This window comes from Solanum verrucosum, unplaced genomic scaffold (genome assembly GCF_900185275.1).
Source record: "Solanum verrucosum unplaced genomic scaffold, falcon-dt-bn FXZP01000169.1, whole genome shotgun sequence".
NCBI lineage: Eukaryota > Viridiplantae > Streptophyta > Magnoliopsida > Solanales > Solanaceae > Solanum > Solanum verrucosum.
Window position 1 is genome coordinate 5,549 of NW_026020007.1, and position 20,429 is coordinate 25,977.

General features: G+C 45.6%; 1 pseudogene; it reads right to left on the reverse strand.

Moving 5' to 3' along the window:
• Positions 1-4,722: 4,722 nt before the first annotated feature.
• Positions 4,723-20,129, reverse strand: LOC125819746 (uncharacterized; annotated as a pseudogene).
• Positions 20,130-20,429: the final 300 nt, after the last annotated feature.

Consider the following 20,429-nt stretch of genomic DNA (forward strand, 5'->3'; position numbering starts at 1 on the left):
CGATGTCTCCAATGGACCTTAACCACAGGAATGGCTTTGGAACGCAACCGTCTGACATCTCTGGCCAAAATAACAACTGGCTCCTCAATGTATCTCAAACTATCATCCAAGTCAACTGCATCATACTGAATCACATGGGACTCATCTGGAACATACCTGCTCAACATCGAAACATGAAAAACTGGGTGAATAGCTGAAAAGGCCGGGGGCAAAGCTAACTCATATGCGACCTCCCCAACTGTCCTCAATATCTCAAAAGGACCTATATACCTGGGGCTAAGCTTGCCCCGCCTCCCAAATCTCATTACACCCTTCATGGGCGACACACGGAGGAATACTCTATCACCAACAACAAATTTCAACGTTCGACGCCTACGGTCTGCATAACTCTGATGTCTACTCTGGGCTGTCCTGAGCCTATCTTGAATCACCCTCACATGATCTAAATCCTCTCGCATCAAGTCTGTACCGCGCGGCCTGGGCTCTGTAGACTCAAACCAACCAACTAGAGAGCGACAACGCCTACCATATAAGGCCTCGAATGGGGCCATCTGAATACTCGAGTGGTAGCTGTTGTTATACGCAAACTCTGCCAAAGGCAAATACTGGTCCCACTGACCCTCAAAATCCATAACACAAGCCCGCAACATGTCCTCAAGAACCTGAATAGTGCACTCCGACTGACCATCAATCTGCGGGTGGAAAGCTGTGCTAAGGTCAACACGGGTACCCAACTCATCCTGGAAGGTCCTCAGAAGCTAGATGTGAAATGTGGGCCCCGATCTGAGATGATGGAAACAGGCACACCATGAAGACGAACCACCTCTCGAATGTAGATACGGGCTAACCTCTCAGCACTGTAGGAAGTATGGACAGGAATGAAGTGTGCTTACTTGGTCAATCGATCCATGATGACTCAAATACTATCAAGACCACGGGAAGTGCGGGGTAATCCTACAACGAAGTCCATGGTGATTCTCTCCCATTTCCACTCAGGAATGGGTAATCTCTGAAGCTCACCACCAGGCCTCAAATGCTCGGCCTTAACCTGCTGACAACTCAAGCAACACGATATATAATCCGCAATATCTCTCTTCATACCGCTCCACCAGTATGCTGTCTCAAGTCCCGATACATCTTAGTTGTGCCCGGATGAATAGAATATTTGGAGTCATGGGCCTCGGTAAGAATCATCTGAATCAAACCCCCAACTCTTGGAACACAAAGTCAATCACCAAATCTTAAGACCCCATCTAAATCTAAGGTAGCCAGGCCAGTGTCACCTCCCAAAACTCGATCTCGAAGTGCCACTAAGTCCTCATCCTCAAACTGACGGCTGCGAATCCGATCCAGCAGAGATGACTGAGCATCCACATAACCTAGTACACACCGGGAATCAGAGATATCAAGCCGTACCATCCGGTTAGCTAAGGACTGGATGTCCAAAGCTAATGGTCGCTCCGTAGTAGAAAGAAAAGCTAGACTACCCATACTCACTGCTTTCCGACTCAAGGCGTCCGCTACTACATTTGCCTTGCCCGGATGGTAGAGAATAGAGAGGTCATAGTCCTTCTGGAGCTCAATCCAACGACGTTGTCTCGAATTAAGATATCTCTGGCTCATAATGTACTGAAGGCTCTTGTGATCAGTATAGATCTCGCATCGAACTCCATACAGGTAATGCCTCATATTCTTAAGCGCAAAAACCACCGCCGCCAACTCTAAGTCATGAGTGGGGTAGTTGCGCTCGTGCGACTGAAGCTGCCTCGACGCATAAGCAATAACATGGCCCTGCTGCATCAGTATACAACCCAAACAAATGCCGGATGCGTCACAATAAATAGTAAACCCCTCGCTCTCAACTGGAAGAGTCAATATAGGACCGGTGGTAATCAACTCCTTAATCCTCAGAAAGCTCCTCTCACACTCCTCCGACACACAAATGGAACATCCTGGCGAGTCAACCGAGTCAAAGGGCATGCTATAGTAGAAAATACCCTCAACAAAACGCCTATAGTAGCCTGCCAATCCGACGAAGCTACGAATCTCAGTCACAGAGGTGGGCCTGGCCCAATCACGAATGGCCTCAATCTTAGCGGGATCTACCATAATGCCATCCTTAGACACCACGTGCCCCAAGAATGATACGGACTCAAGCCAAAACTCGCACTTTGAGAACTTAGCATAAAGTCGCTGGCCTCTCAAAGTCTGAAGCTCTATCCTCTAATGCTGCTCATGCTCCTCCCGGCTCCGCGAGTATACTAGAATGTCATCTATGAAGACTATGACAAATAAATCCAAGTACGGCCTAAACACCCTAGTCATCAAGTCCATGAACGCGGCAGGGGCGTTAGTCAACCCAAAAGACATCACTAGGAACTCATAGTGGCCGTAACGAGTCCTAAATGCAGTTTTAGAAACGTCCGCTGCCCTAATCCTCAACTGGTGGTAGCCGGATCTTAAATCAATCTTAGAAAATACCACGGCACCCTGAAGTTGGTCAAATAGATCATCAATCCTAGGCATGGGGTAACGGTTCTTCATCGTCACCTTGTTCAACTGCCTGTAGTCGATGCACAATCGCATAGTACCGTCCTTCGTCTTTACGAAGAGGACTGGGGCACCCCAAGGCGATACTCTAGGCCAAATGAATCCCTTATCTAAGAGATCCTGAATCTGCACACTGAGCTCCTTGAGCTCTACGGGGGCCATACAGTACGGTGGTATAGAAATGGGTTAGTGCCCAGATCTACTTCAATAGAAAAGTCAATGTCACGATCAGGATGGAGACCAGGCAAATCGGTAGGAAACACATTGTAAACTCACGAACAATAGGTGCTGAATCAACAGTAGGACCCTCCCTACTAACATCTCTAACATATGCTAAATAAGCCAAACACCCGCTAGCCATCAACCTTGGGACCGAACAAAAGATATTACCCCAACTGGCGTGCACTACAAGTGCCCTGCCACACCACTGGTGGAATACCAGGCATGGCTAAAGTAACGGTCTTAGCGTAGAAATCCAAGACCGCATGGTGGGGATATAACCAATCCATACCCAAAATCAAATCAAAATCCACCATATCAAGCAAAATAAGATCAACCCAAGTGTCTCGCCTCTGAATAGTCACCACACAGGATCTAAATACTTGATCCACTACTAAAGAATCACCTACCGGGGTTGAAACACGCAACGGCTCAACCAATAGCTCTGGGATCATACTCAATCGAGGAGCACAATAAACAGATATATAGGAATAAGTAGAGCCTGGATCAAATAAGGCGGATGCGGGCTGATGGCATAATAACACTGTCCCTGTGATCACATCGTCCGAGGTCTCAGCATCTGCTCTAGCTGGAGCTGCATAAAAGTAGGCCTGGACTCTAAGTATTCACGCCACCACTGCCTGGCGGGACCGTCTAACTGGTAAGCTGTGAAGTCTTCTCCTCTCGACGCCACTAAACCCAAAGTCTGTAGCCGCTCGCGCAAGTAACTAGAAACTCGTGGGCATCCTCCCCCACTGCCCCAGAAAACCTCGGCGGTGATAGTCGAAGGACACCCCGAGCATCTTCTGCTCCCGTAGTGGCATGACCCCTCCAAATGTCAGGCTGAACAACCGTGCCGCTAGCTGCTGAACAACCGGTACCGCTGGTGTAGGCTGGCCCTGCGGTACTGGAACGGCTGGAGCTGGGCCTGCTGCATACCCCCAATGGCACTAGTATCTGTACGAGCATCCCTGTATATCTGGAGCTGCCACAGGCTCGGGCGGTGGCTGGGCTGGTCCCGGGCCCTCGGTTGCTGCTGTGCTGGAGCTGCTGGTGGCTCTATCACCGGCTCCGGAGTTTGCTCTCGGTCCTAGGCTGGTGCTGTAACTCTGGCACGACCTCGAGGTCGGCCTCTACCCCTAGCTGGGCCCTACCACGCGTGCGAGCCATCCCTATAAAAGAGTGCTACAAGTAAGATTTTCAGAAACCGATAAGACACACAATGCACGACAGTAATACAAAAGCGACACGTTCCTAAAGACATCCTGTAGCCTCCCGAAGATAAGTAACGGACGTCTCCGTACGATCTGCAGGACTCTACTAGACGTTAGCTCTGTACAAGTGAGACCGACGAACCTGGGCTCTGATACCAATTTGTCACGACCCGATTTATCAAGTCATGATGGCACCTACTATAACCCACCAGCAGGTAAGCCAACCCGTAACCCGGAACAACAAGTAATGGGTCTGAGGGTAGAAATTAAACAAGAGTAGGCAAATAACAATATAAACAGGCGGAAGCAACCCAAAACATATATACAAATAAAGATCCCTCCCAGAACCTGGAAGTCACCAGTACAGAGCTACTACAAAATGAGTACAGTCCCAAAACTGGACAACAGAGACTGGACTGTCTCGAAAGGAAAAAGACAAGTCTATATATACAGATGGAGACTGAAATAGTACAAAACGCCGTGTGCTCACCCCCGTCTCCGGATAAGTCTACTCCAAGCTCGATCAACGCTGGCTACTAGTGCTCGGACCTGCATCACAAAATAGATGCAGAGCGTAGCATGAGTACCAAAACAACAGGTACCCAGTAGGCATCATAGGCCGACTGAGCAAGATAAGCAAAAGTGAACTGAAATGCAAATAAAGGGTCACATCAAGTGCAAAGAGTAGTAAATGGGGGTATGTACACGAGCGTACAGGCAACAAAGACAAGTAATCTAACTAACTCCGCCGGGCTCCCATAAACCCGACGGGTACGCTCGTGCACAATAAAAGAAACCACCTGTACGGACCCCCATAAGCCCGGCAGATGCACCGGCAGTTGAAGTAAAATAATGGAGCTAGAAGGTCTATCACAATATTACAATTTCTGACTTTTAACTGAACCATTCCCAATCATATTCCAGGATCTCATTACGTCCCGGACTTTAATCGGAATCTCTCCAACCTCCAAAACCTCAACCTACAGATGAGAGTAATCAGACTAAACTGAAGCTTTAGTGAGGAATTGGGAATACACCACGTGCAAGCTGGACCACGGACTCGAACCGGGTACTATAGCTAATAGTCAACCTATATGGGCTGGACCACGACTCGAACCGGGTGCTGTAGCCAAAGGTCGGGCACGGGTGGGCTGGACCACGGACTCTAACCGGGTACTGTAGCCAAAACCAGATCACAGGTAAGCTGGACCACGGACTCTAACGGGTACTGTAGCTAAGCTGGACATAAGTAAGCTGGACCACGGACTCTAACCGGGTACTGTAGCTAATAGAAAAGCAGGGCATTATGGATACAAGGTCATAAGCTGAGTTACCGACTATCAGACTCAAGTCTGCTATATCAGTCTACAAGGAGCTGACCGTCCGAAACGACGTCGGAAAAAGTTCTACTGCCCAACGACATCCGAAATCTCGCAAGTCTATGGCAACACTAGTCTAAGCCTAGACTAAGGCCAAACATACTTCAAATCAATATTATCATATACACCACAAGGTATGGATGTTCAATAATATCAAGAGACATGCTGTCATAATCCAACACTTTCCCGAAATAAGGTCTAAGGCAGGGATTATAGAAATTTAGCATGCTCGACACCCGAACCCCTCCATACTCAAGAAATCAATAACAAATGCCTAAACATGCTCAATCTCACGAGGGAAAGCCATAGCCTACCTGAAAGCCGACCACGCGTGCTCCAACTCACGGTACCGGAACTTTTCCCTCCGAACGGTCTCCAAATGCTTCCCCACTAACAAAAGGTTAATCACCTCGTCATTACGAATATATTGACACTAAAATTATATTTTTCGGAGACGGACCCAAAATCGGGTCTAAAACGGGATTGTGGGACCCACAATTGGAATCCCGAAAACGAATCCGTGAAAACGTCCCAAATACCTTACTAAACTAATACCCCAAAATTTAGCACAAACAGATGCCTAAAACATAGCAAATCAGCCACAACAATTAACACTAGCAGCCCCTTGATCACCCATTTCTGGAAAAACGAGACCCTTCCAACCCAAACAGATTATACCACGACGATCCTTGCAAAAAACTCTACAAGTTAGCCTCAAGAATGACTCAAAACGGACCTAAGATGATCAAGATCTCACATTTCAAAATTCAACAACAATTCAATCCGAAAATCACCCTAGCAGTAGCTAAAATCGATTTCTTACCTCAAACGAAGCCTCCCCTCGCGTTCCTGAGATCACCTCTAGATTCCCCACGAAATTCTCTTGAAGTTAGCCTTTTGAATCACTTAATTCGGGCTTAAAATGGAGGAGAAATCTTATGTTGAAGATGTGAAAGAAATAATGGACGAAATTCGTCCTAAAATCTGGAAATTTCCAGATTTCCATCCGCTGCCACGTGGCGTCGCGTGGCTCTCCACGCACCGCCGCGTTAGAATTCTACAACCCTTCAAACTTAAATTTCGATGTTCCGGACTCGTTCGGAGTCGGAAAAATACAAACCATATATGGAATCTGATTGAAAATGATATTTCGGACTCAACGGTGAAGGCGGAATTTCCATTTGGAGATCGCTTCGATGAAAAGTGGGTCCCACACCCAGTATCGTTTTGAGCCAGATTCCACAACTGCCATCTAAAGCCTCGGGAAGTGAACAAAGGGTCGTTCTAGACCAAAATTGATATTCCGAAGCTAACCTAGCTATCAGAATTTTCATCTGAGCACGTCTTCCAAGAAGGTTGACCAAAGTCAACTTTTCAAGTTATAAAATCTCCAAAACAGGGAAACGGGCCTAAAACCCAAACGAACGACCAGGCGACCGAACAGTCAGTGCCAGCAAGTCATAAATGACTTGGGGTCGCTACAGGAATGCTCTATACGAGGGAAAGAATTCTTTAATTTAAAAATGACCTGGAGGGTCATTACAATATCCACTACTAAAAGAACTTTCGTCCGCGAAAGTAAGAGTCAAGAAGTACCTGAATGCTCAAATAAGCCAGGGAACTGTGCCCGCATCTCATGCTCGGTCTCCCAGGTAGCCTCCTCAACTGGACGATGTCTCCAATGGACCTTGACCACAGGAATGGCTCTGGAACGCAACCGTCTGACATCTCTGGCCAAAATAGCAACTGGCTCCTCAATGTATCTCAAACTTTCATCCAAGTCAACTGCATCATACTGAATCACATGGGACTCATCTGGAACATACCGGCGCAACATCGAAACATGAAAAACTGGGTGAATAGCTGAAAAGGCCGGGGGCAAAGCTAACTCATATGCGACCTCCCCAACTGTCCTCAATATCTCAAAAGACCTATATACCTGGGGCTAAGCTTGCCCCGCCTCCCAAATCTCATTACACCCTTCATGGGCGACACACGGAGGAATACTCTATCACCAACACAAATTTCAACGGTCGACGCCTACGGTCTGCATAACTCTGATGTCTACTCTGGGCTGTCCTGAGCCTATCTTGAATCACCCTCACATGATCTAAAGCCTCTCGCATCAAGTCTGTACCGCGCGGCCTGGGCTCTGCAGACTCAAACCAACCAACTGGAGAGCGACAACGCCTACCATATAAGGCCTCGAATGGGGCCATCTGAATACTCGAGTGGTAGCTGTTGTTATACGCAAACTCTGCCAAAGGCAAATACTGGTCCCACTGACCCCCAAAATCCATAACACAAGCCCGCAACATGTCCTCAAGAACCTGAATCGTGCGCTCCGACTGACCATCAGTCTGCGGGTGGAAAGCTGTGCTAAGGTCAACACGGGTACCCAACTCATCCTGGAAGGTCCTCCAGAAGCTAGATGTGAACTGTGGGCCCCGATCTGAGATGATGGAAACAGGCACACCATGAAGACGAACCACCTCTCGAATGTAGATACGGGCTAACCTCTCAGCACTGTAGGAAGTATGGACAGGAATGAAGTGTGCTGACTTGGTCAATCGATCCACGATGACCCAAATACTATCAAGACCACGGGAAGTGCGGGGTAATCTTACAACGAAGTCCATGGTGATCCTCTCCCATTTCCACTCAGGAATGGGTAATCTCTGAAGCTCACCACCATGCCTCAAATGCTCGGCCTTAACCTGCTGACAACTCAAGCAACGCGATACTTAATCCGCAATATCTCTCCTCATGCCGCTCCACCAGTAGTGCTGTCTCAAGTCCCGATACATCTTAGCTGTGCCCGGATGAATAGAATATTTGGAGTCATGGGCCTCGGTAAGAATCATCTGAATCAAACCCCCAACTCTTGGAACACAAAGTCGATCACCAAATCTTAAGACCCCATCTAAATCTAAGGTAGCCAGGCCAGTGTCACCTCCCAAAACTCGATCTCGAAGTGCCACTAAGTCCTCATCCTCAAACTGACCGCTGCGAATCCGATCCAGCAGAGATGACTGAGCATCCACATAAGCTAGTACACCACGGGAATCAGAGATATCAAGCCGTACCATCCGGTTAGCTAAGGACTGGATGTCCAAAGCTAATGGTCGCTCCGTAGTAGAAAGAAAAGCTAGACTACCCATACTCACTGCTTTCCGACTCAAGGCGTCCGCTATTACATTTGCCTTGCCCGGATGGTAGAGAATAGAGAGGTCATAGTCCTTCAGGAGCTCAATCCAACGCGCTGTCTCGAATTAAGATCTCTCTGGCTCATAATGTACTGAAGGCTCCTGTGATCAGTATAGATCTCGCATCGAACTCCATACAGGTAATGCCTCCAAATCTTAAGCGCAAAAACCACTGCCGCCAACTCTAAGTCATGAGTGGGGTAGTTGCGCTCGTGCGACTTAAGCTGCCTCGACGCATAAGCAATAACGCGGCCCTGCTGCATCAGTACACAACCCAAACCAATGCCGGATGCGTCACAATAAACAGTAAACCCCTCGCCCTCAACTGGAAGAGTCAATATAGGAGCGGTGGTAAGCAACTCCTTAAGCCTCAGAAAGCTCCTCTCACACTCCTCCGACCACACAAACGGAACATCCTGGCGAGTCAACCGAGTCAAAGGCGCTGCTATAGTAGAAAATCCCTCAATAAAACGCCTATAGTAGCCTGCCAATCCGACGAAGCTACGAATCTCAGTCACAGAGGTGGGCCTGGCCCAATCACGAATGGCCTCAATCTTAGCGGGATCTACCATAATGCCATCCTTAGACACCACGTGCCCCAAGAATGATACGGACTCAAGCCAAAACTCACACTTTGAGAACTTAGCATAAAGTCGCTGGCCTCTCAAAGTCTGAAGCACTATCCTCAAATGCTGCTCATGCTCCTCCCGGCTCTGCGAGTATACTAGAATGTCATCTATGAAGACTATGACAAATAAATCCAAGTACGGCCTAAACACCCTAGTCATCAAGTCCATGAACGCGGCAGGGGCGTTAGTCAACCCAAAAAACATCACTAGGAACTCATAGTGGCCGTAACGAGTCCTAAATGCAGTTTTAGGACGTCCGCTGCCCTAATCCTCAACTGTGGTAGCCGGATCATTAGAAAATACCACGGCACCCTGAAGTTGGTCAAATAGATCATCAATCCTAGGCATGGGGTAACGGTTCTTCACCGTCACCTTGTTCAACTGCCTGTAGTCGATGCACAATCGCATAGTACCGTCCTTCTTCTTTACGAAGAGGACTGGGGCACCCCAAGGCGATACACTAGGCCGAATGAATCCCTTATCTAAGAGATCCTGAATCTGAACACTGAGCTCCTTGAGCTCTACGGGGGCCATACGGTACGGTGGTATAGAAATGGGCTTAGTGCCCGGCTCTACTTCAATAGAAAAGTCAATGTCACGATCAGGAGGGAGACCAGGCAGATCGGTAGGAAACACATCTGTAAACTCACGAACAATAGGTACTGAATCAACGGTAGGACCCTCCTACTAACATCTCTAACATAAGCTAAATAAGCCAAACACCCGCTAGCCATCAACCTCTGGGCCCGAACAAAAGATATCACCCCAACTGGCGTGCGACTACAAGAGCCCTGCCACACCACTGGTGGAATACCAGGCATGGCTAAAGTAACGGTCTTAGCGTAGCAATCCAAGACCGCATGGTGGGGAGATAACCAATCCATACCCAAAATCAAATCAAAATCCACCATATCAAGCAAAATAAGATCAACCCTAGTGTCTCGCCTCTGAATAGTCACCACACAGGATCTAAATACCTGATCCACTACTAAAGAATCACCTACCGGGGTTGAAACACGCAACGGCTCAACCAATAGCTCTGGGATCATACTCAATCGAGGAGCACAATAAACAGATATATAGGAATAAGTAGAGCCTGGATCAAATAAGGCGGATGCGGGCTGATGGCATAATAACACTGTCCCTGTGATCACATCGTCCGAGGTCTCAGCATCTGCTTAGCTGGAGCTGCATAAAAGTGGGCCTGGACTCTAAGTATGTACCCACCACTGCCTGGCGGGACCGTCTAACTGGTAGCGTGAAGTCTTCTCCTCTCGACGCACTAAACCCAAAGTCTGTAGCCGCTCGCGGCAAGTAACTAGAAACTCGTGGGCATCCTCCCCCACTGCCCCAGAAAACCTCGCGGTGATAGTCGAAGGACACCCCGAGCATCTTCTGCTCCCGTATGGCATGACCCCTCCAAATCGTCAGGCTGAACAACCGGTGCCGCTAGCTGCTGAACAACCGGTACCCTGGTGTAGGCTGGCCCTGCGGTACTGGAACGGCTGGAGCTGGGGCTGCTGCATACCCCCAATGGCAGCTAGTATCTGTACGAGCATCGCCTGTATATCTGGAGCTGCCACAGGCTCGGGCGGTGGCTGGGCTGGTCCCGGGCCCCTCGGTTGCTGCTGTGCTGGAGCTGCTGGTGGCTCTATCACCGGCTCCGGAGTTTGCTCTCGGTCCTGGGCTGGTGCTGTAACTCTGGCACGACCTCGAGGTCGGCCTCTACCCCTAGCTAGGGCCCTACCACGCGTGCGAGCCATCCCTATAAAAGAGTGCTACAAGTAAGATTTTCAGAAACCGATAAGACACACAATGCACGACAGTAATACAAAAGCGACACGTTCCTAAAGACATCCTGTAGCCTCCCGAAGATAAGTAACGGACGTCTCCGTACCGATCTGCAGGACTCTACTAGACGTTAGCTCTGTACAAGTGAGACCGACGAACCTGGGCTCTGATACCAATTTGTCACGACCCGATTTATCAAGTCATGATGGCACCTACTATAACCCACCAGCAGGTAAGCCAACCCGTAACCCGGAACAACAAGTAATGGGTCTGAGGGTAGAAATTAAACAAGAGTAGGCAAATAACAATATAAACAGGCGGAAGCAACCCAAAACATATATACAAATAAAGATCCCTCCCAGAACCTGGAAGTCACCAGTACAGAGCTACTACAAAATGAGTACAAGTCCCAAAATGGACAACAGAGACTGGACTGTCTCGAAAGGAAAAAGACAAGTCTATATATACAGATGGAGACTGAAATAGTACAAAACGCCGTGTGCTCACCCCCGTCTCCGGATAAGTCTACTCCAAGCTCGATCAACGCTGGCTACTAGTGCTCGGACCTGCATCACAAAATAGATGCAGAGCGTAGCATGAGTACCAAAACAACAGGTACCCAGTAGGCATCATAGGCCGACTGAGCAAGATAAGCAAAAGTGAACTGAAATGCAAATAAAGGGTCACATCAAGTGCAAAGAGTAGTAAATGGGGGTATGTACACGAGCGTACAGGCAACAAAGACAAGTAATCTAACTAACTCCGCCGGGCTCCCATAAACCCGACGGGTACGCTCGTGCACAATAAAAGAAACCACCTGTACGGACCCCCATAAGCCCGGCAGATGCACCGGCAGTTGAAGTAAAATAATGGAGCTAGAAGGTCTATCACAATATTACAAATTTCTGGACTTTTAACTGAACCATTCCCAATCATATTCCAGGATCTCATTACGTCCCGGACTTTAATCGGAATCTCTCCAACCTCCAAAACCTCAACCTACAGATGAGAGTAATCCAGACTAAACTGAAGCTTTAGTGAGGAATTGGGAATACACCACGTGCAAGCTGGACCACGGACTCGAACCGGGTACTATAGCTAATAAGTCAACCTATATGGGCTGGACCACGAACTCGAACCGGGTGCTGTAGCCAAAGGTCGGGCACGGGTGGGCTGGACCACGGACTCTAACCGGGTACTGTAGCCAAAACCAGATCACAGGTAAGCTGGACCACGGACTCTAATCGGGTACTGTAGCTAAGCCTGGACATAAGTAAGCTGGACCACGGACTCTAGCCGGGTACTGTAGCTAATAGAAAAGCAGGGCATTATGGATACAAGATCATAAGCTGAGTTACCGACTATCAGACTCAAGTCTGCTATATCAGTCTACAAGGAGCTGACCGTCCGAAACGACGTCGGAAAAAGTTCTACTGCCCAACGACATCCGAAATCTCGCAAGTCTATGGCAACACTAGTCTAAGCCTAGACTAAGGCCAAACATACTTCAAATCAATATTATCATATACACCACAAGGTATGGATTTCAATAATATCAAGAGACATGCTGTCATAATCCAACACTTTCCCGAAATAAGGTCTAAGGCAGGGATTATAGAAATTTAGCATGCTCGACACCCGAACCCCTCCATACTCAAGAAAATCAATAACAAATGCCTAAACATGCTCAATCTCACGAGGGAAAGCCATAGCCTACCTGAAAGCCGACCACGCGTGCTCCAACTCACGGTACCGGAACTTTTCCCTTTCGAACGGTCTCCAAATGCTTCCCCACTAACAAAAGGTTAATCACCTCGTCATTACGAATATATTGACACTAAAATTATATTTTTCGGAGACGGACCCAAAATCGGGTCTAAAACGGGATTGTGGGACCCACAATTGGAATCCCGAAAACGAATCCGTGAAAACGTCCCAAATACCTTACTAAACTAATACCCCAAAATTTAGCACAAACAGATGCCTAAAACATAGCAAATCAGCCACAACAATTAACACTAGCAGCCCCTTGATCACCCATTTCTGGAAAAACGAGACCCTTCCAACCCAAACATATTATACCACGACGATCCTTGCGAAAAACTCTACAAGTTAGCCTCAAGAATGACTCAAAACGGACCTAAGATGATCAAGATCTCACATTTCAAAATTCAACAACAATTCAATCCGAAAATCACCCTAGCTGTAGCTAAAATCGATTTCTTACCTCAAACGAAGCCTCCCCTTGCGTTCCTGAGATCACCTCTAGATTCCCCACGAAATTCTCTTGAAGTTAGCCTTTTGAATCACTTCATTCGGGCTTAAAATGGAGGAGAAATCTTATGTTGAAGATGTGAAAGAAATTTAGGACGAAATTCGACCTAAAATCTGGAAATTTCCAGATTTCCATCCGCTGCCACGTGGCGTCGCGTGGCTCTGCCATGTCACCCCACGTTAGAATTCTACAACCCTTCAAACTTAAATTTTGATGTTCCGGACTCGTTCGGAGTTGGAAAAATACAAACCATATATGGAATCTGATTGAAAATGATATTTCGGACTCAACGGTGAGGCGGAATTTCCATTTGGAGATCGCTTTGATGAAAAGTGGGTCCCACACCCAGTATCGTTTTGAGCCAGATTCCATAACTGCCATCTAAAGCCTCGGGAAGTGAACAAAGGGTTGTTCTAGACCAAAATCGATATTCCGAAGCTAACCTAGCTGTCAGAATTTTCATCTGAGCACGTCTTCTAAGAAGGTTGACCAAAGTCAACTTTTCAAGTTATAAAATCTCCAAAACAAGGAAACGGGCCTAAAACCCAAACGAACGACCAGGCGACCGAACAGTCAGTGCCAGCAAGTCATAAATGACTTGGGGTCGCTACAGGAATGCTCTATACGAGGGAAAGAATTCTTTAATTTAAAAATGACCTGGAGGGTCATTACAATATCCACTACTAAAAGAACTTTCGTCCGCGAAAGTAAGAGTCAAGAAGTACCTGAATGCTCAAATAAGCCGGGGAACTGTGCCCGCATCTCATGCTCGATCTCCCAGGTAGCCTCCTCAACTGGACGATGTCTCCAATGGACCTTAACCACAGGAATGGCTCTGGAACGCAACCGTCTGACATCTCTGGCCAAAATAGCAACTGGCTCCTCAATGTATCTCAAACAGTCATCCAAGTCAACTGCATCATACTGAATCACATGGGACTCATCTGGAACATACCGGCTCAACATCAAAACATGAAAAACTGGGTGAATAGCTAAAAAGGCCGGGGGCAAGGCTAACTCATATGCGACCTCCCCAACTGTCCTCAATATCTGAAAAGGACCTATATACCTGGGGCTAAGCTTGCCCCGCCTCCCAAATCTCATTACACCCTTCATGGGCGACACACGGAGGAATACTCTATCACCAACAGCAAATTTCAACGGTCGACGCCTACGGTCTGCATAACTCTGATGTTTACTCTGCGCTGTCCTGAGCCTATCTTGAATCACCCTCACATGATCTAAAGCCTCTCGCATCAAGTCTGTACCGCGCGGCCTGGGCTCTGTAGACTCAAATCAACCAACTGGAGAGCGACAACGCCTACCATATAAGGCCTCGAATGGGGCCATCTGAATACTCGAGTGGTAGCTGTTGTTATACGCAAACTCTGCCAAAGGCAAATACTGGTCCCACTGACCACCAAAATCCATAACACAAGCCCGCAACATGTCCTCAAGAACCTGAATCGTGCGTTCCGACTGACCATCAGTCTGCGGGTGGAAAGCTGTGCTAAGGTCAACACAGGTACCCAACTCATCCTGGAAGGTCCTCCAGAAGCTAGATATGAACTGTGGGCCCCGATTTGAGACTAGAAGTGCCACAAAAATATCTCATAATCAACTTTACAACATTCCAATGCTCTCTTCCCGGATTAGAAAGAAAACGGCTAATTATACCAACAACATGAGCAATATCTAGTCTTGTACAGACCATTGAATACATCAAACTACAAACAACAGAAGCATAGGGAACTTTCTTCATTTCTTCCATCTCACCATCACAGGAAGGACACTGTCTCGTACTCAATTTGATGCTTATCGTGACCAACGACACGAACCTACGGTATGAGTGTCTACGATCGTTGATAGTATAGTAACCCCATTAAAGGTTGGGGTCGTGTCCCAAAGGAGTGGTTTGGAGAATTGATAGAAAAATAAAATTAAGCTTTAACTAGTCGTAGCTAAAGACATTAACGATTAAAAACATACTAAATTAAAGGGGGCGACACAAAAGTGTCAAATATTGATCTGGGGATTTTGTCACAAGTAGTAAAATAGCAAAAAATAACAAGAAAATCAAGTACGGGGAAATGTTCTTGGGGTTTGACCGCAATACAAGTTGAGATAAATCGTTGGGTACATGCTTTCAATAGAAAATTTGCAATATAATAGTGACTAGGCTAGGCTTTAGATGGAAATAAGTTCCCTCTCGAGCAACTTACCCTGTTTCAAATGGGTTCCTCTCGGACACCCATTTTCCGCATGAAGATTTGCCTACGCCTTACCCCACTTACTCTCTCGAGTTGAGTGTTAGGATATGGGACTAGGGCTCACCCTCTCGAGTTGAGTGTTAGGATATGGGACTAGGGCTCACCCTCTCGAGCTGAACCTCATATCGTCCCACTCCTTAGGCCATTTGTCTAGTGGTCTTGGTTTTTCGACCTCCCTCTCGGGCAAGCCGAAAACATATGGATGGTTTTGTATTTGCAACTACAAACCCATTAAATTAAACCACAACCACTAGGTGAAATCACCATTAAAATATATCTACCCTATCAGCAAACAAGACCCAACAACAATATCAACAGATATTTGCTAAATCACACCCAAGAATGGGGTTTTTAGCCACACATCAAGAAATAACAAAATATACCTAAAATGATACTAAAATCAAATGGGTATAAGAAATTAAACCTTGATTTAAGCAAAGGAAGAAGAATGGAGAAGACCCACTTCCATCTTGGGGAAGATAAAATCCTTTTCTCTTCAAGTCTCCCACAAAACCCTCTCCAAACTTGAGAGAAAATATCTTAAAACATACTATTCTATTCTGAAAAGAATAATAATGGTTCGGAACTTCTAAAATTAATAAAGAGTTCAGTATTTATAGCCATAAAAAATTAGTGCAGGCGGATAGTTCGGCGAAGTTAGTTGATGCCACCGAATGACTCGGTGACTCACCTTTCTTCTGTTTTATCGCAGTTTAATGCTTGCCTTCAATATCTTCACGTTCTGGACCATTGAGCAGTGTAGTAATACTTCACGGAACTATTCGGTGAAACGCCGACTGCTTTTTTCATCGTCTTTTTGATCCCCTTCCTTCAGGGCGTCGCATACTGGAACAAAGGGCGGAGTCTGTCCTTTTGGCGAATCAGCAAAGGTTCTTGGCGATGCTCATGCTTCAGCTTCTTCGTTCTTTTCAACCTTTTTTTTCCTTTTTACACCTAAGTGTCCATGCTTCCAATAAAACTTCAAATACCATAAACTTAAGAGCTTTTATCAGATATTGAGACAAAATAAGCATTCGAGGACACTATTTCTATCCAAAATAAAGCCCCAAATGAGTTCAATTTGTGGACTCATCAACACCCCTAACTTAAACTTTTGTTTGTCCTCAAGCAAATTCAAGTTCAGCCAATCAGAAAGGGTGTATCAAAGAGTACTACACAAGACTCAATCATGAGTGCACACAACAAGACTCAATTTACTTATGCAAGGATCAATTATGTACTCTAAGATTCAAGTTGTGACACACCATTACCAAAGATTCTCATGCTTGCAATACTTGCTACTTGTGCAAGTTCAAGCTCAACAAAAAGTATTTAAATGCCCTCACATGAAAAATGATTCCATATTCACACACAAAGGTTAATCAATTGAAGATCAGGAATCCAATACAACGCTCACACTCAAAAAGAGGAGCATAATGCATGTTTTCACCCATAGGTTTGCCCTTATATTCCAATCGACTTTCGATTTAGCTTACTAAAGATCAAAAAGGTCATTCTAAGGCTTGTAATGGGGGTAAATGCAATGGTATGGTCATTTAGGCTCAATGATTTTTTCCTCGTGAGTTGTGGTATTCTCAAGGCATTCCCTTCATTTCCTTTATCAATTCTTTTTCTAGTGCTTCTAAGTCACATTTTTTATTCTCCTCCATGTATTGCTCGAAACCCGATTCCCTTCGTACTTTATTCCTAATTTATTTATTTTTAATTGAATTGAAGGGGTTCCATTTTTATGCAATACCATGGGTTAAGGGGGACTTTTCTTGCACTTCTTGAGTTCTCCTTTTCCCTTTCACCACACCCCCAACTTAGGATTTTTGGCCTAAGTTGCTATTCGCTAAACCACAACTCAAGAGGATTGTAGATAGTGGTTCAAGTAAGGTCTAGGGTTCATCAAGGTTCTTCCAAAGAAAGGTAAGGCTCAAAGGGTGTTCAAAAGAGTTTCACACGTTCACAGGTAGGCCACAAAAGAGGTATATGTCAAATTTGGCTGACACTCTTTAAAGTTCCCTAAGATCATTTCAAGAGTACAACTTTCTAAATCAATCAGACTAACAGGGAAAATTTTAGGTATATTCATGCAAGTTTCAATGCAAGCTAATCACACAAGGCATCAACACTTAAGTAAAACAAGACTACACACTTTCGCTAGTGTGCAACGGTCATTACAAGAGAATCAATTCGATAAATGGCTAATCACAACGAGATGCAACGAATTCACATATAATCTATACAACTTCATTTGGCCTTATTGTAGCCGTACATTCATGTTCGTTCAATTGTGAGCACTATTCAAGTCATCGGTATTGATCGAAACTGAGATTCAATTTTTTGCAAAAGAATAGACACATTCAACTCATGAAGGGTGGAAAAAATGTGAGAAAATTCAAATTTTTTTGGAAGTGTCAAAATCATTTTGCAATTATAAATAAATGGAAATAGAAACGGAGCCACAAGCTAAAACAATCGCAAAGCAGTTTTAAAAATACAATCAAAAACAGACAAACCCAAATCTATACAAAACACAAGTATCTGAAACAAGCACACAAAAGGTGAGCCTCACCCCACCACAAATAAAATCATTTGTCCTCAAATACAAATAAACACAAAATCCGAAAGGCAAAATAAATAAATACAAAGAGGGAAGTAAAGAGGTGATCCTGGATAATTTGTCGCTCCATCTGTCTGGGTATTAGTGCCCGATGTATCAGCCTGGAATTTGATAATGTCCCTGGGAGCTTCTTCAGAAGATTCAACTGCAGCTAACTTACTAAGATTGTCCAAGTCATGAGCCGCCAAAAAGGAGTGGATAGCTATGAAGAATCCATGTCTCCATGAGGGAATAGTGGGGTCTCGGGGATTTGTTCTCTTGCTGGCACTGGGCTTCTTGCCCTCATTATCCATTTTGGGAGGATTTGTTGCCTTTGTATTTATCATGAAATTGTTCGCTCTTGTTTGTCGGGGTGGCATATCTCTTCCAGCTACTTTCGGTCTAGCCATTTCTGCAAAGCTTCGAGAAAAAGTTAGAAATTATTCAGATAAAAGCAAGGAAATTCAATTGCAAAATCTCTTCGCTGAACCAGTTGGTGAAGCACACAACTACTTCGGCGGTTTGTAGAGTGCCTTGCATAGAGAATACAAGGGTGCAAACAAAGAGCGGACCAGAAGTCTTTCGGCGAGTCGCCTAATGCTTTTGGCGATCAAAGGCTTCTCGCCGAAAGTTACACAATTCATCATCATATTTGGCATTAAATTAAAGGCGAGATGGGGATTTAAGGCGAACCGCCGAGTGAGTCGGCGAGCTCGACCCAGCTCGCCAAATGACCCAACGTGCCTGCCTTTGACTCAACTTCCGAATTCAAACCCGCAACCACCGAAAACAAAACTAAGGCATGCACAACTCACATTAGGCTTAGACCCAAAGACAATTATGCACAACCCATGATTTTTTTTCTAATTTAAAATGCAACCTTCAGGAATTAACTATTTAACTTCGTACAGGCAAAATTTGCAAACCTAACAGGTAAACGAATATTCTAATACTACCAAAGAGGCCTAGTACACATCATCAAAGTAATGTCATTACATTTGAGTATAAATTTTGAGGAAAGGAACGCGGGGTTTGAAGTACCAACCTTTTATGCCGATCAAATGGATGTTGAGATGCTAGAAGGCAATGTCATCCCTAGTTCGAACACCAATCGATGACTAGAATGCCAGAGATGCAAAGATAATAAAATTTACTTACTAGGTAGAAATTTGTGAAAGTTGAAATCGAGTGGAAAATGGAAATTTGTCAAACTTTGAAACCATTGGCCTTTAAAACAGTCCAGTTGTTGCCCATTCGGCAACATTAGTCGAGGTTACCAAACTACTCGGCAACATTAGTCGAGGTTACCAAACTACTCGGCAACACGCCGATTAGTCACTTGCCTTGATGAATTTTATAGGGACTCCATTTTATGTAGAGGTCCAAACGATGGACAATAGCGGGATCGCCAACTATTTCTGCAATTTGACAACTGGATCTTCAGCTTGCCATCCTGCACTATTCGACACTTTCCTGATTTTAACTGGCAGAATCAATACAACATTATTCTAACATAATAATTGAAGAAGATTAAAATTTTGGGTTGCCTCCCAAGCAACTCCTTAGTTAACGTTATGGCACGACGCAATTCAGCACTCAAACTCCATTTTTGGGATTAGCTATAGTATCACTAGGCAACCCCCTGTTTTGTTGCGGTTAAAGATCGGGCGACGCATAGCCCATGAGATTCTCGAGCAGCTGGAAAGCTCTGGAATGAGACCAAATCATCCGCTTCATTCCTTCAATGTCTTCATTCATTCATTCCAGCTCTCTATCTTGCTCAGTCACCTTGTGGAGAATGAGAGCATTCCCTCAAGGTGTTTAACCTCATTGTCCTTGAGACTTCTTCGCTCATGAGGAGGGATGTATTTATCCTTCCTCTTACACTGCATTTCGATCTTCACCATCTTTTTAGCCAACCCATCCATCTGATTCATTAGGGCGGCCAACATGAAGTCCTTTTCTGCTTCTTGGTTCGTTTTAGCCATTTGATTAAGCAGTTGGGCTGCTATCACATATCGCTATTTCGCAATGCCTCCTGGAATGAGTTGGTCGACCAACCTCTTGTTTCCAGGACCAAAACTTCCGTAGAAACTGTCAAAGAGAGCTATGTCGGGAATGTCATGATTTGGGCATTGATGATCAGTTCATTAAACCTTGCCCATGACTTGTGGATCCGTTCACCCTCCAATTGCTTGAAGGTGAGGATACGCTCCTGGAATATCATTACCTCTAATGGAAGAAACTCCATTAGCTCCCGAGTGCTACTCACCATTCTCACTTTCTCT